Consider the following 13266-nt stretch of genomic DNA (forward strand, 5'->3'; position numbering starts at 1 on the left):
AACAGAGGGGCTGAAACAGAGGGCGAGAAACAGAGGGCGAGAAACAGAGAGCGAGAAACAGAGAGCGAGAAACAGAGAACGAGAAACAGAGGGCGAGAAACAGAGGGGCTGAAACAGAGGGGCTGAAACAGAGGGGCTGAAACAGAGGGCGAGAAAGAGAGGGCGAGAAACAGAGGGGCTGAAACAGAGTGGCTGAAACAGAGGGGCTGAAACAGAGGGGCTGAAACTGAGGGCGAGAAACAGAGGGGCTGAAACAGAGGGGCTGAAACAGAGGGCGACAAACAGAGGGGCTGAAACAGAGGGGCTGAAACAGAGGGGCTGAAACAAAGGGACTGAAACAGAGGGACTGAAACAGAGGGCGAGAAACAGAGGGAAAGAAACAGAGGGCGAGAAACAGAGGGGCTGAAACAGAGGGGCTGAAACAGAGGGGCTGGAACAGAGGGGCTGAAATAGAGTGCGAGAAACAGAGGGCGAGAAACAGAGAGCGAGAAACAGAGGGCGAGAAACAGAGGGGCTTAAACAGAGGGGCTGAAACAGAGGGGCTGAAACAGAGGGGCTGAAACAGAGGGCGAGAAACAGAGGGCGAGAAACAGAGGGGCTGAAACAGAGGGGCTGATACAGAGGGGCTGAAACAGAGGGGCTGAAACAGAGGGCGAGAAACAGAGGGGCTGAAACAGAGGGGCTGAAACAGAGGGGCTGAAACAGAGGGGCTGAAACAGAGGGCGAGAAACAGAGGGGCTAAAACAGAGGGCGAGAAACAGAGGGGCTGAAACAGAGGGCGAGAAACAAAGGGCGAGAAACAGAGGTGCTGAAACAGAGGGGCTGAAACAGAGGGGCTGAAACAGAGGGGCTGAAACAGAGGGCGAGAAACAGAGGGGCTGAAACAGAGGGGCTGAAACAGATGGCGAGAAACAGAGGGGCTGAAACAGAGGGGCTGAAACAGAGGGGCTGAAACAGATGGGCTGAAACAGAGGGCGAGATACAGAGGGGCTGAAACAGAGGGGATGAAACAGAGGGTCTGCAACAGTGGTCGAGAAAGAGAGGGGCTGAAAGAGAGGGCGAGAAACAGAGGTGCTGAAACAGAGGGGGAGAAACAGAGGGGCTGAAACTGAGGGGCTGAAACAGAGGGGCTGAAACAGAGGGCGAGAAACAGAGGGCGAGAAACAGAGGGGCTTAAACAGAGGGGCTGAAACAGAGGGCGAGAAACAGAGTGCGAGAAACAAAGGGCGAGAAACAGAGGGCGAGAAACAGAGGGGCTGAAACAAAGGGGCTGAAACAGAGGGGCTGAAACAGAGGGGCTGAAACAGAGGGGCTGAAACAGAGGGGCTGAAACAGAGGGCGAGAAACAGTGGGCGAGAAACAGAGGGGCAGAAACAGAGGGGCTGAAACAAAGGGGCTGAAACAGAGGGGCTGAAACTGAGGGAGAGAAACAGAGGGCGAGAAACAGAGGGCGAGAAACAGAGGGGCTGAAACAGAGGGGCTGAAACAGAGGGGCTGAAACAGAGGGCGAGAAACAGAGGGCGACAAACAGAGAGCGAGAAACAGAGGGCGAGAAACAGAGGGCGAGAAACAGAGGGCGATAAACAGAGGGGCTGAAACAGAGGGGCTGAAACAGAGGGGCTGAAACAGAGGGGCTGAAACAGAGGGGCTGAAACAGAGGGCGAGAAACAGAGGGCGAGAAACAGTGAGCGAGAAACAGAGGGCGAGAAACAGAGAACGAGAAACAGAGGGCGAGAAACAGAGGGCTGAAACAGAGGGGCTGAAACAGAGGGCGAGAAAGAGAGGGCGAGAAACAGAGGGGCTGAAACAGAGTGGCTGAAACAGAGGGGCTGAAACAGAGGGGCTGAAACTGAGGGCGAGAAACAGAGGGGCTGAAACAGAGGGGCTGAAACAGAGGGCGACAAACAGAGGGGCTGAAACAGAGGGGCTGAAACAGAGGGGCTGAAACAGAGGGGCTGAAACAGAGGGGCTGAAACAGAGGGCGAGAAACAGAGGGCGAGAAACACAGAGCGAGAAACAGAGGGCGAGAAACAGAGAACGAGAAACAGAGGGCGAGAAACAGAGGGGCTGAAACAGAGGGGCTGAAACAGAGGGGCTGAAACAGAGGGCGAGAAAGAGAGGGCGAGAAACAGAGGGGCTGAAACAGAGTGGCTGAAACAGAGGGGCTGAAACAGAGGGGCTGAAACTGAGGGCGAGAAACAGAGGGGCAGAAACAGAGGGGCTGAAACAGAGGGGCTGAAACAGAGGGGCTGAAACAAAGGGACTGAAACAGAGGGGCTGAAACAGAGGGCGAGAAACAGAGGGAAAGAAACAGAGGGCGAGAAACAGAGGGGCTGAAACAGAGGGGCTGAAACAGAGGGCGAGAAACAGAGGGGCTGAAATAGAGGGCGAGAAACAGAGGGCGAGAAACAGAGGGGCTGAAACAGAGGGGCTGAAACAGAGGGGCTGAAACAGAGGGGCTGAAACAGAGGGCGAGAAACAGAGGGCGAGAAACAGAGGGGCTTTAACAGAGGGGCTGATACAGAGGGGCTGAAACAGAGGGGCTGAAACAGAGGGCGAGAAACAGACGGTCTGAAACAGAGGGGCTGAAACAGAGGGGCTGAAACAGAGGGGCTGAATCAGAGGGACTGAAACAGAGGGGCTGAAACAGAGGGCGAGAAACAGAGGGGCTGAAACAGAGGGCGAGAAACAGAGGGGCTGAAACAGAGGGCGAGAATCAAAGGGCGAGAAACAGAGGTGCTGAAACAGAGGGGCTGAAACAGAGGGGGTGAAACAGAGGGGCTGAAACAGAGGGCGAGAAACAGAGGGGCTGAAACAGAGGGGCTGAAACAGATGGCGAGAAACAGAGGGGCTGAAACAGAGGGGCTGAAACAGAGGGGCTGAAACAGAGGGGCTGAAACAGAGGGCGAGATACAGAGGGGCTGAAACAGAGGGGCTGAAACAGAGGGGCTGAAACAGAGGGTCTGCAACAGTGGGCGAGAAAGAGAGGGGCTGAAAGAGAGGGCGAAGAAACAGAGGTGCTGAAACAGAGGGGGAGAAACAGAGGGGCTGAAACTGAGGGGCTGAAACAGAGGGGCTGAAACAGAGGGGCTGAAACAGAGGGGCTGAAACAGAGGGCGAGAAACAGAGGGGCTTAAACAGAGGGGCTGAAACAGAGGGCGAGAAACAGAGGGCGTGAAACAAAGGGCGAGAATCAGAGGGCGAGAAACAGAGGGGCTGAAACAGAGGGGCTGAAACAGAGGGCGAGAAACAGAGGGCGAGAAACAAAGGGCGAGAAACAGAGGGCGAGTAACAGAGGGGCTGAAACAGAGGGGCTGAAACAGAGGGGCTGAAACAGAGGGGCTGAAACAGAGGGCGAGAAACAGAGGGGCTGAAACAGAGGGGCTGAAACAGATGGCGAGAAACAGAGGGGCTGAAACAGTGGGGCTGAAACAGTGGGGCTGAAACAGAGGGGCTGAAACAGAGGGCGAGATACAGAGGGGCTGAAACAGAGGGGCTGAAACAGAGGGGCTGAAACCGAGGGTCTGCAATAGTGGGCGAGAAAGAGAGGGGCTGAAAGAGAGGGCGAGAAACAGAGGTGCTGAAACAGAGGGGGAGAAACAGAGGGGCTGAAACTGATGGGGGGAAACAGACGGGCTGAAACAGAGGGCGAGAAACAGAGGGCGAGAAACAGAGGGGCTTAAACAGAGGGGCTGAAACAGAGGGCGAGAAACAGAGGGCGAGAAACAAAGGGCGAGAAACAGAGGGCGAGAAACAGAGGGGCTGAAACAGAGGGGCTGAAACAGAGGGGCTGAAACAGAGGGGCTGAAACAGAGGGCGAGAAACAGAGGGGCTGAAACAGAGGGCGAGAAACAGAGGGGCTGAAAACGAGGGCGAGAAACAGAGGGCGAGAAACAGAGGGGCTGAAACAGACGGGCTGAAACAGAGGAGCTGAAACAGAGGGGCTGAAACAGAGGGGATGAAACAGAGGGCGAGAAACAGAGGGGCTGAAACAGAGGTGCTGAAACAGAGGGGCTGAAACAGAGGGCGAGAAACAGTGGGCGAGAAACAGAGGGCGAGAAACAGAGGGGCTGAAAAAGAGGGGCTGAAACAGAGGGGCTGAAACAGAGGGCGAGAAACAGAGGGCGAGAAACAGAGAGCGAGAAACAGAGGGCGAGAAACAGAGGGCGAGAAACAGAGGGCGAGTAACAGAGGGGCTGAAACAGAGGGGCTGAAACAGAGGGGATGAACCAGAGGGGCTGAAACAGAGGGGCTGAAACTGAGGGGCTGAAACAGAGGGCGAGAAAGAGAGGGCGAGAAACAAAGAGCGAGAAACAGAGGGCGAGAAACAGAGGGCGAGAAACAGAGGGCGAGAAACAGAGGGGCTGAAACAGAGGGGCTGAAACAGAGGGCGAGAAACAGAGGGGCTGAAACCGAGGGCGAGAAACAGAGGGCGAGAAACAGAGGGCGATAAACAGAGGGGCTGAAACAGAGTGGCTGAAACAGAGGGTCTGAAACAGAGGGGCTGAAACAGAGAGCAAGAAACAGAGGGGCTGAAACAGAGGGGCTGAAACAGAGGGGCTGAAACAGAGGGGCTGAAACAGAGGGACTGAAACAGAGGGGCTGAAACAGAGGGCGAGAAACAGAGGGGCTGAAACTGAGGGCGAGAAACAGAGGGGCTGAAACAGAGGGCGTGAAACAAAGGGCGAGAAACAGAGGTGCTGAAACAGAGGGGCTGAAACAGAGGGGCTGAAACAGAGGGGCTGAAACAGAGGGGCTGAAACAGAGGGCGAGAAACAGGGGCTGAAACAGAGGGCGAGAAACAGAGGGGCTGAAACAGAGGGGCTGAAACAGAGGGGCTGAAACAGAGGGTCTGCAACAGAGGGCGAGAAAGAGATGGGCTGAAAGAGAGGGCGAGAAACAGAGGTGCTGAAACAGAGGGCGAGAAACAGAGGGGCTGGAACTGAGGGGCTGAAACAGAGGGGCTGAAACAGAGGGCGAGAAACAGAGGGCGAGAAACAGAGGGGCTGAAACAGAGGGGCTGAAACAGAGGGGCTGAAACAGTGGGCGAGAAACAGAGGGCGAGAAACAGAGGGCGAGAAACAGAGGGCGAGAAACAGAGTGGCTGAAACAGAGGGGCTGAAACAGAGGGGCTGAAACAGAGGGGCTGAAACAGAGGGGCTGAAACAGAGGGGCTGAAACTGAGGGCGAGAAACAGAGGGCGAGAAACAGAGGTCGAGAAACAGAGGGGCTGAAACAGAGGGGCTGAAACAGAGGGTCTGAAACAGAGGGCGAGAAACAGAGGGCGAGAAACAGAGAGCGAGAAACAGAGGGCAAGAAACAGAGGGCGAGAAACAGAGGGCGAGAAACAGAGGGGCTGAAACAGAGGGGCTGAAACAGCGGGGCTGAAACAGAGGGGCAGAAACAGAGGCGAGAAACAGTGGGCGAGAAACAGAGGGCGAGAAACAGAGGGGCTGAAACAGAGGGGCTGAAACAGAGGGTTGAAACAGAGGGCGAGAAACAGAGGGCGACAAACAGAGAGCGAGAAACAGAGGGCGAGAAACAGAGGGCGAGAAACAGAGGGTGATAAACAGAGGGGCTGAAACAGAGGGGCTGAAACAGAGGGGCTGAAACAGAGGGCTGAAACAGAGGTGAGAAACAGAGGGCGAGAAACAGAGAGCGAGAAACAGAGGGCGAGAAACAGAGAACGAGAAACAGAGGGCGAGAAACAGAGGGCTGAAACAGAGGGGCTGAAACAGAGGGGCTGAAACAGAGGGCGAGAAAGAGAGGGCGAGAAACAGAGGGGCTGAAACAGAGTGGCTGAAACAGAGGGGCTGAAACAGAGGGGCTGAAACTGAGGGCGAGAAACAGAGGGCGAGAAACAGAGGGCGAGAAACAGAGGGGCTGAAACAGAGGGGCTGAAACAGAGGGGCTGAAACAGAGGGCGAGAAACAGAGGGCGAGAAACAGAGAGCAAGGAACAGAGGGCAAGAAACAGAGGGCGAGAAACAGAGGGCGAGAAACAGAGGGGCTGAAACAGAGGGGCTGAAACAGCGGGGCTGAAACAGAGGGGCAGAAACAGAGGCGAGAAACAGTGGGAGAGAAACAGAGGGCGAGAAACAGAGGGGCTGAAACAGAGGGGCTGAAACAGAGGGTTGAAACAGAGGGCGAGAAACAGAGGGCGAGAAACAGAGAGCGAGAAACAGAGGGCGAGAAACAGAGGGCGAGAAACAGAGGGCGATAAACAGAGGGGCTGAAACAGAGGGGCTGAAACAGAGGGGCTGAAACAGAGGGGCTGAAACAGAGGGGCTGAAACAGAGGGCGAGAAACAGAGGGCGAGAAACAGAGAGCGAGAAACAGAGAGCGAGAAACAGAGAACGAGAAACAGAGGGCGAGAAACAGAGGGGCTGAAACAGAGGGGCTGAAACAGAGGGGCTGAAACAGAGGGCGAGAAAGAGAGGGCGAGAAACAGAGGGGCTGAAACAGAGTGGCTGAAACAGAGGGGCTGAAACAGAGGGGCTGAAACTGAGGGCGAGAAACAGAGGGGCTGAAACAGAGGGGCTGAAACAGAGGGCGACAAACAGAGGGGCTGAAACAGAGGGGCTGAAACAGAGGGGCTGAAACAAAGGGACTGAAACAGAGGGACTGAAACAGAGGGCGAGAAACAGAGGGAAAGAAACAGAGGGCGAGAAACAGAGGGGCTGAAACAGAGGGGCTGAAACAGAGGGGCTGGAACAGAGGGGCTGAAATAGAGTGCGAGAAACAGAGGGCGAGAAACAGAGAGCGAGAAACAGAGGGCGAGAAACAGAGGGGCTTAAACAGAGGGGCTGAAACAGAGGGGCTGAAACAGAGGGGCTGAAACAGAGGGCGAGAAACAGAGGGCGAGAAACAGAGGGGCTGAAACAGAGGGGCTGATACAGAGGGGCTGAAACAGAGGGGCTGAAACAGAGGGCGAGAAACAGAGGGGCTGAAACAGAGGGGCTGAAACAGAGGGGCTGAAACAGAGGGGCTGAAACAGAGGGCGAGAAACAGAGGGGCTAAAACAGAGGGCGAGAAACAGAGGGGCTGAAACAGAGGGCGAGAAACAAAGGGCGAGAAACAGAGGTGCTGAAACAGAGGGGCTGAAACAGAGGGGCTGAAACAGAGGGGCTGAAACAGAGGGCGAGAAACAGAGGGGCTGAAACAGAGGGGCTGAAACAGATGGCGAGAAACAGAGGGGCTGAAACAGAGGGGCTGAAACAGAGGGGCTGAAACAGATGGGCTGAAACAGAGGGCGAGATACAGAGGGGCTGAAACAGAGGGGATGAAACAGAGGGTCTGCAACAGTGGTCGAGAAAGAGAGGGGCTGAAAGAGAGGGCGAGAAACAGAGGTGCTGAAACAGAGGGGGAGAAACAGAGGGGCTGAAACTGAGGGGCTGAAACAGAGGGGCTGAAACAGAGGGCGAGAAACAGAGGGCGAGAAACAGAGGGGCTTAAACAGAGGGGCTGAAACAGAGGGCGAGAAACAGAGTGCGAGAAACAAAGGGCGAGAAACAGAGGGCGAGAAACAGAGGGGCTGAAACAAAGGGGCTGAAACAGAGGGGCTGAAACAGAGGGGCTGAAACAGAGGGGCTGAAACAGAGGGGCTGAAACAGAGGGCGAGAAACAGTGGGCGAGAAACAGAGGGGCAGAAACAGAGGGGCTGAAACAAAGGGGCTGAAACAGAGGGGCTGAAACTGAGGGAGAGAAACAGAGGGCGAGAAACAGAGGGCGAGAAACAGAGGGGCTGAAACAGAGGGGCTGAAACAGAGGGGCTGAAACAGAGGGCGAGAAACAGAGGGCGACAAACAGAGAGCGAGAAACAGAGGGCGAGAAACAGAGGGCGAGAAACAGAGGGCGATAAACAGAGGGGCTGAAACAGAGGGGCTGAAACAGAGGGGCTGAAACAGAGGGGCTGAAACAGAGGGGCTGAAACAGAGGGCGAGAAACAGAGGGCGAGAAACAGTGAGCGAGAAACAGAGGGCGAGAAACAGAGAACGAGAAACAGAGGGCGAGAAACAGAGGGCTGAAACAGAGGGGCTGAAACAGAGGGCGAGAAAGAGAGGGCGAGAAACAGAGGGGCTGAAACAGAGTGGCTGAAACAGAGGGGCTGAAACAGAGGGGCTGAAACTGAGGGCGAGAAACAGAGGGGCTGAAACAGAGGGGCTGAAACAGAGGGCGACAAACAGAGGGGCTGAAACAGAGGGGCTGAAACAGAGGGGCTGAAACAAAGGGACTGAAACAGAGGGGCTGAAACAGAGGGCGAGAAACAGAGGGAAAGAAACAGAGGGCGAGAAACAGAGGGGCTGAAACAGAGGGGCTGAAACAGAGGGGCTGAAACAGAGGGGCTGAAATAAAGTGCGAGAAACAGAGGGCGAGAAACAGAGAGCGAGAAACAGAGGGCGAGAAACAGAGGGGCTGAAACAGAGGGGCTGAAACAGAGGGGCTGAAACAGAGGGGCTGAAACAGAGGGCGAGAAACAGAGGGCGAGAAACAGAGGGGCTGAAACAGAGGGGCGGATACAGAGGGGCTGAAACAGAGGGGCTGAAACAGAGGGCGAGAAACAGAGGGGCTGAAACAGAGGGGCTGAAACAGAGGGGCTGAAACATAGGGGCTGAATCAGAGGGACTGAAACAGAGGGGCTGAAACAGAGGGCGAGAAACAGAGGGGCTAAAACAGAGGGCGAGAAACAGAGGGGCTGAAACAGAGGGCGAGAAACAAAGGGCGAGAAACAGAGGTGCTGAAACAGAGGGGCTGAAACAGAGGGGCTGAAACAGAGGGGCTGAAACAGAGGGCGAGAAACAGAGGGGCTGAAACAGAGGGGCTGAAACAGATGGCGAGAAACAGAGGGGCTGAAACAGAGGGGCTGAAACAGAGGGGCTGAAACAGAGGGGGTGAAACAGAGGGCGAGATACAGAGGGGCTGAAACAGAGGGTCTGCAACAGTGGGCGAGAAAGAGAGGGGCTGAAAGAGAGGGCGAGAAACAGAGGTGCTGAAACAGAGGGGGAGAAACAGAGGGGCTGAAACTGAGGGGCTGAAACAGAGGGGCTGAAACAGAGGGCGAGAAACAGAGGGCGAGGAACAGAGGGGCTTAAACAGAGGGGCTGAAACAGAGGGCGAGAAACAGAGTGCGAGAAACAAAGGGCGAGAAACAGAGGGCGAGAAACAGAGGGGCTGAAACAAAGGGGCTGAAACAGAGGGGCTGAAACAGAGGGGCTGAAACAGAGGGGCTGAAACAGAGGGGCTGAAACAGAGGGCGAGAAACAGTGGGCGAGAAACAGAGGGGCAGAAACAGAGGGGCTGAAACAAAGGGGCTGAAACAGAGGGGCTGAAACTGAGGGAGAGAAACAGAGGGCGAGAAACAGAGGGCGAGAAACAGAGGGGCTGAAACAGAGGGGCTGAAACAGAGGGGCTGAAACAGAGGGCGAGAAACAGAGGGCGAGAAACAGAGAGCGAGAAACAGAGGGCAAGAAACAGAGGGCGAGAAACAGAGGGCGAGAAACAGAGGGGCTGAAACAGAGGGGCTGAAACAGAGGGGCTGAATAAGAGGGCGAGAAACAGTGGGCGAGAAACAGAGGGCGAGAAACAGAGCGGCTGAAACAGAGGGGCTGAAACAGAGGGGCTGAAACAGAGGGCGAGAAACAGTGGGCGAGAAACAGAGGGCGAGAAACAGAGGCGCTGTAACAGAGGGGCTGAAACAGAGGGGCTGAAACAGAGGGGCTGAAACAGAGGGGCTGAAACAGGTGGCGAGAAACAGAGGGCGAGAAACAGAGAGCGAGAAACAGAGGGCAAGAAACAGAGGGCGAAAAACAGAGGGCGAGAAACAGAGGGGCTGAAACAGAGGGGCTGAAACTGAGGGGCTGAAACAGCGGGGCTGAAACAGAGGGCGGGATACATTGGGCGAGAGACAGAGGGCGAGAAACAGAGGGGCTGAAACAGAGGGGCTGAAACAGAGGGGCTGAAACAGAGGGCGAGAAACAGAGGGCGAGAAACAGAGAGCGAGAAACAGAGGGCGAGAAACAGAGGGCGAGAAACAGAGGGCGAGAAACAGAGGGGCTGAAACAGAGGGGCTGAAACAGAGGGGCTGAAACAGAGTGGCTGAAACAGAGGGGCTGAAACAGAGGCGAGAAACAGAGGGCGATAAACAGAGGGGCTGAAACAGAGGGGCTGAAACAGAGGGGCTGAAACAAAGGGGCTGAAACAGAGGGGCTGAAACGGAGGGCGAGAAACAGAGGGCGAGAAACAGAGAGCGAGAAACAGAGGGCGAGAAACAGAGAACGAGAAACAGAGGGCGAGAAACAGAGGGCGAGAAACGGAGGGGCTGAAACAGAGGGCGAGAAAGAGAGGGCGAGAATCAGAGGGGCTGAAACAGAGTGGCTGAAACAGAGGGGCTGAAACAGAGGGGCTGAAACTGAGGGCGAGAAACAGAGGGGCTGAAACAGAGGGGCTTAAACAGAGGGCGACAAACAGAGGGGCTGAAACAGAGGGGCTGAAACAGAGGGGCTGAAACAAAGGGACTGAAACAGAGGGGCTGAAACAGAGGGCGAGAAACAGAGGGAAAGAAACAGAGGGCGAGAAACAGAGGGGCTGAAACAGAGGCGCTGAAACAGAGGGGCTGAAACAGAGGGGCTGAAATAGAGTGCGAGAAACAGAGGGCGAGAAACAGAGAGCGATAAACAGAGGGCGAGAAACAGAGGGGCTGAAACAGAGGGGCTGAAACAGAGGGGCTGAAACGGAGGGGCTGAAACAGAGGGCGAGAAACAGAGGGCGAGAAACAGAGGGGCTGAAACAGAGGGGCTGATACAGAGGGGCTGAAACAGAGGGGCTGAAACAGAGGGCGAGAAACAGAGGGGCTGAAACATAGGGGCTGAAACAGAGGGGCTGAAACAGAGGGGCTGAATCAGAGGGACTGAAACAGATGGGCTGAAACAGAGGGCGAGAAACAGAGGGGCTAAAACAGAGGGCGAGAAACAGAGGGGCTGAAACAGAGGGCGAGAAACAAAGGGCGAGAAACAGAGGTGCTGAAACAGAGGGGCTGAAACAGAGGGGCTGAAACAGAGGGGCTGAAACAGAGAGCGAGAAACAGAGGGGCTGAAACAGAGGGGCTGAAACAGATGGCGAGAAACAGAGGGGCTGAAACAGAGGGGCTGAAACAGAGGGGCTGAAACAGAGGGGCTGAAACAGAGGGCGAGATACAGAGGGGCTGAAACAGAGGGGCTGAAACAGAGGGTCTGCAACAGTGGGCGAGAAAGAGAGGGGCTGAAAGAGAGGGCGAGAAACAGAGGTGCTGAAACAGAGGGGGAGAAACAGAGGGGCTGAAACTGAGGGGCTGAAACAGAGGGGCTGAAACAGAGGGCGAGAAACAGAGGGCGAGGAACAGAGGGGCTTAAACAGAGGGGCTGAAACAGAGGGCGAGAAACAGAGTGCGAGAAACAAAGGGCGAGAAACAGAGGGCGAGAAACAGAGGGGCTGAAACAAAGGGGCTGAAACAGAGGGGCTGAAACAGAGGGGCTGAAACAGAGGGGCTGAAACAGAGGGGCTGAAACAGAGGGCGAGAAACAGTGGGCGAGAAACAGAGGGGCAGAAACAGAGGGGCTGAAACAAAGGGGCTGAAACAGAGGGGCTGAAACTGAGGGAGAGAAACAGAGGGCGAGAAACAGAGGGCGAGAAACAGAGGGGCTGAAACAGAGGGGCTGAAACAGAGGGGCTGAAACAGAGGGCGAGAAACAGAGGGCGAGAAACAGAGAGCGAGAAACAGAGGGCAAGAAACAGAGGGCGAGAAACAGAGGGCGAGAAACAGAGGGGCTGAAACAGAGGGGCTGAAACAGAGGGGCTGAATCAGAGGGCGAGAAACAGTGGGCGAGAAACAGAGGGCGAGAAACAGAGCGGCTGAAACAGAGGGGCTGAAACAGAGGGGCTAAAACAGAGGGCGAGAAACAGTGGGCGAGAAACAGAGGGCGAGAAACAGAGGCGCTGTAACAGAGGGGCTGAAACAGAGGGGCTGAAACAGAGGGGCTGAAACAGAGGGGCTGAAACAGGTGGCGAGAAACAGAGGGCGAGAAACAGAGAGCGAGAAACAGAGGGCAAGAAACAGAGGGCGAAAAACAGAGGGCGAGAAACAGAGGGGCTGAAACAGAGGGGCTGAAACTGAGGGGCTGAAACAGAGGCGCAGAAACAGAGGGCGAGAAACAGAGATCGAGAAACAGAGGGCGGGATACATTGGGCGAGAGACAGAGGGCGAGAAATAGAGGGGCTGAAACAGAGGGGCTGAAACAGAGGGGCTGAAACAGAGGGCGAGAAACAGAGGGCGAGAAACAGAGAGCGAGAAACAGAGGGCGAGAAACAGAAAGCGAGAAACAGAGGGCGAGAAACAGAGGGGCTGAAACAGAGGGGCTGAAACAGAGGGGCTGAAACAGAGTGGCTGAAACAGAGGGGCTGAAACAGAGGCGCAGAAACAGAGGGCGAGAAACAGAGATCGAGAAACAGAGGGCGAGAAACAGAGGGCGAGAAACAGAGGGCGAGAAACAAAGGGGCTGAAACAGAGGGGCTGAAACAGAGGGGCTGAAACAGAGGGCGAGAAACAGAGGGCGAGAACAAGAGGGCCTGAAACAGAGGGGCTGAAAAAGAGGGGCTGAAACAGAGGGGCTGAAACAGAGGGGCTGAAACAGAGGGCGAGAAACAGAGGGGCTGAAACACAGGGGCTGAAACAGATGGCGAGAAACAGAGGGGCTGAAACAGTGGGCGAGAAACAGAGGGGCTGAAACAGAGGGCGAGAAACAGAGAAAGAGAAACAGAGGGCGAGAAACAGAGGGGCTGAAACAGAGGGGCTGAAACAGAGGGGCTGAAACAGAGGGGAAGAAACAGTGGGCGAGAAACAGAGGGCGAGAAACAGAGGGCGAGAAACAGAGGGCGAGAAACAGAGGGGCTGAAAGAGAGGGGCTGATACTGATGGGCTGAAACAGAGGGCGAGAAACAGTGGGGCTGAAACAGTTGGCGAGAAACAGAGGGGCTGAAACAGAGGGGCTTAAACAGAAGTGCTTTAAAAGAGTGGCTGAAACAGAGGGGCTGAAACAGAGGGGCTGAAACAGAGGGCGAGAAACACAGGGGCTGAAACAGAGGGCGAGAAACAGAGGGCGAGAAACAGAGGGCGAGAAACAGAGGGCGAGAAACAGAGGGGCTGAAACAGAGGGGCTGAAACAGAGGAGCTGAAACAGAGGGGCTGAAACAGAGGGGATGAAACAGAGGGCGAGAAACAGAGGGGCTGAAACAG

Source organism: Stegostoma tigrinum, chromosome 29, assembly GCF_030684315.1.
Source record: "Stegostoma tigrinum isolate sSteTig4 chromosome 29, sSteTig4.hap1, whole genome shotgun sequence".
Taxonomy (NCBI): Eukaryota; Metazoa; Chordata; class Chondrichthyes; order Orectolobiformes; family Stegostomatidae; genus Stegostoma; species Stegostoma tigrinum.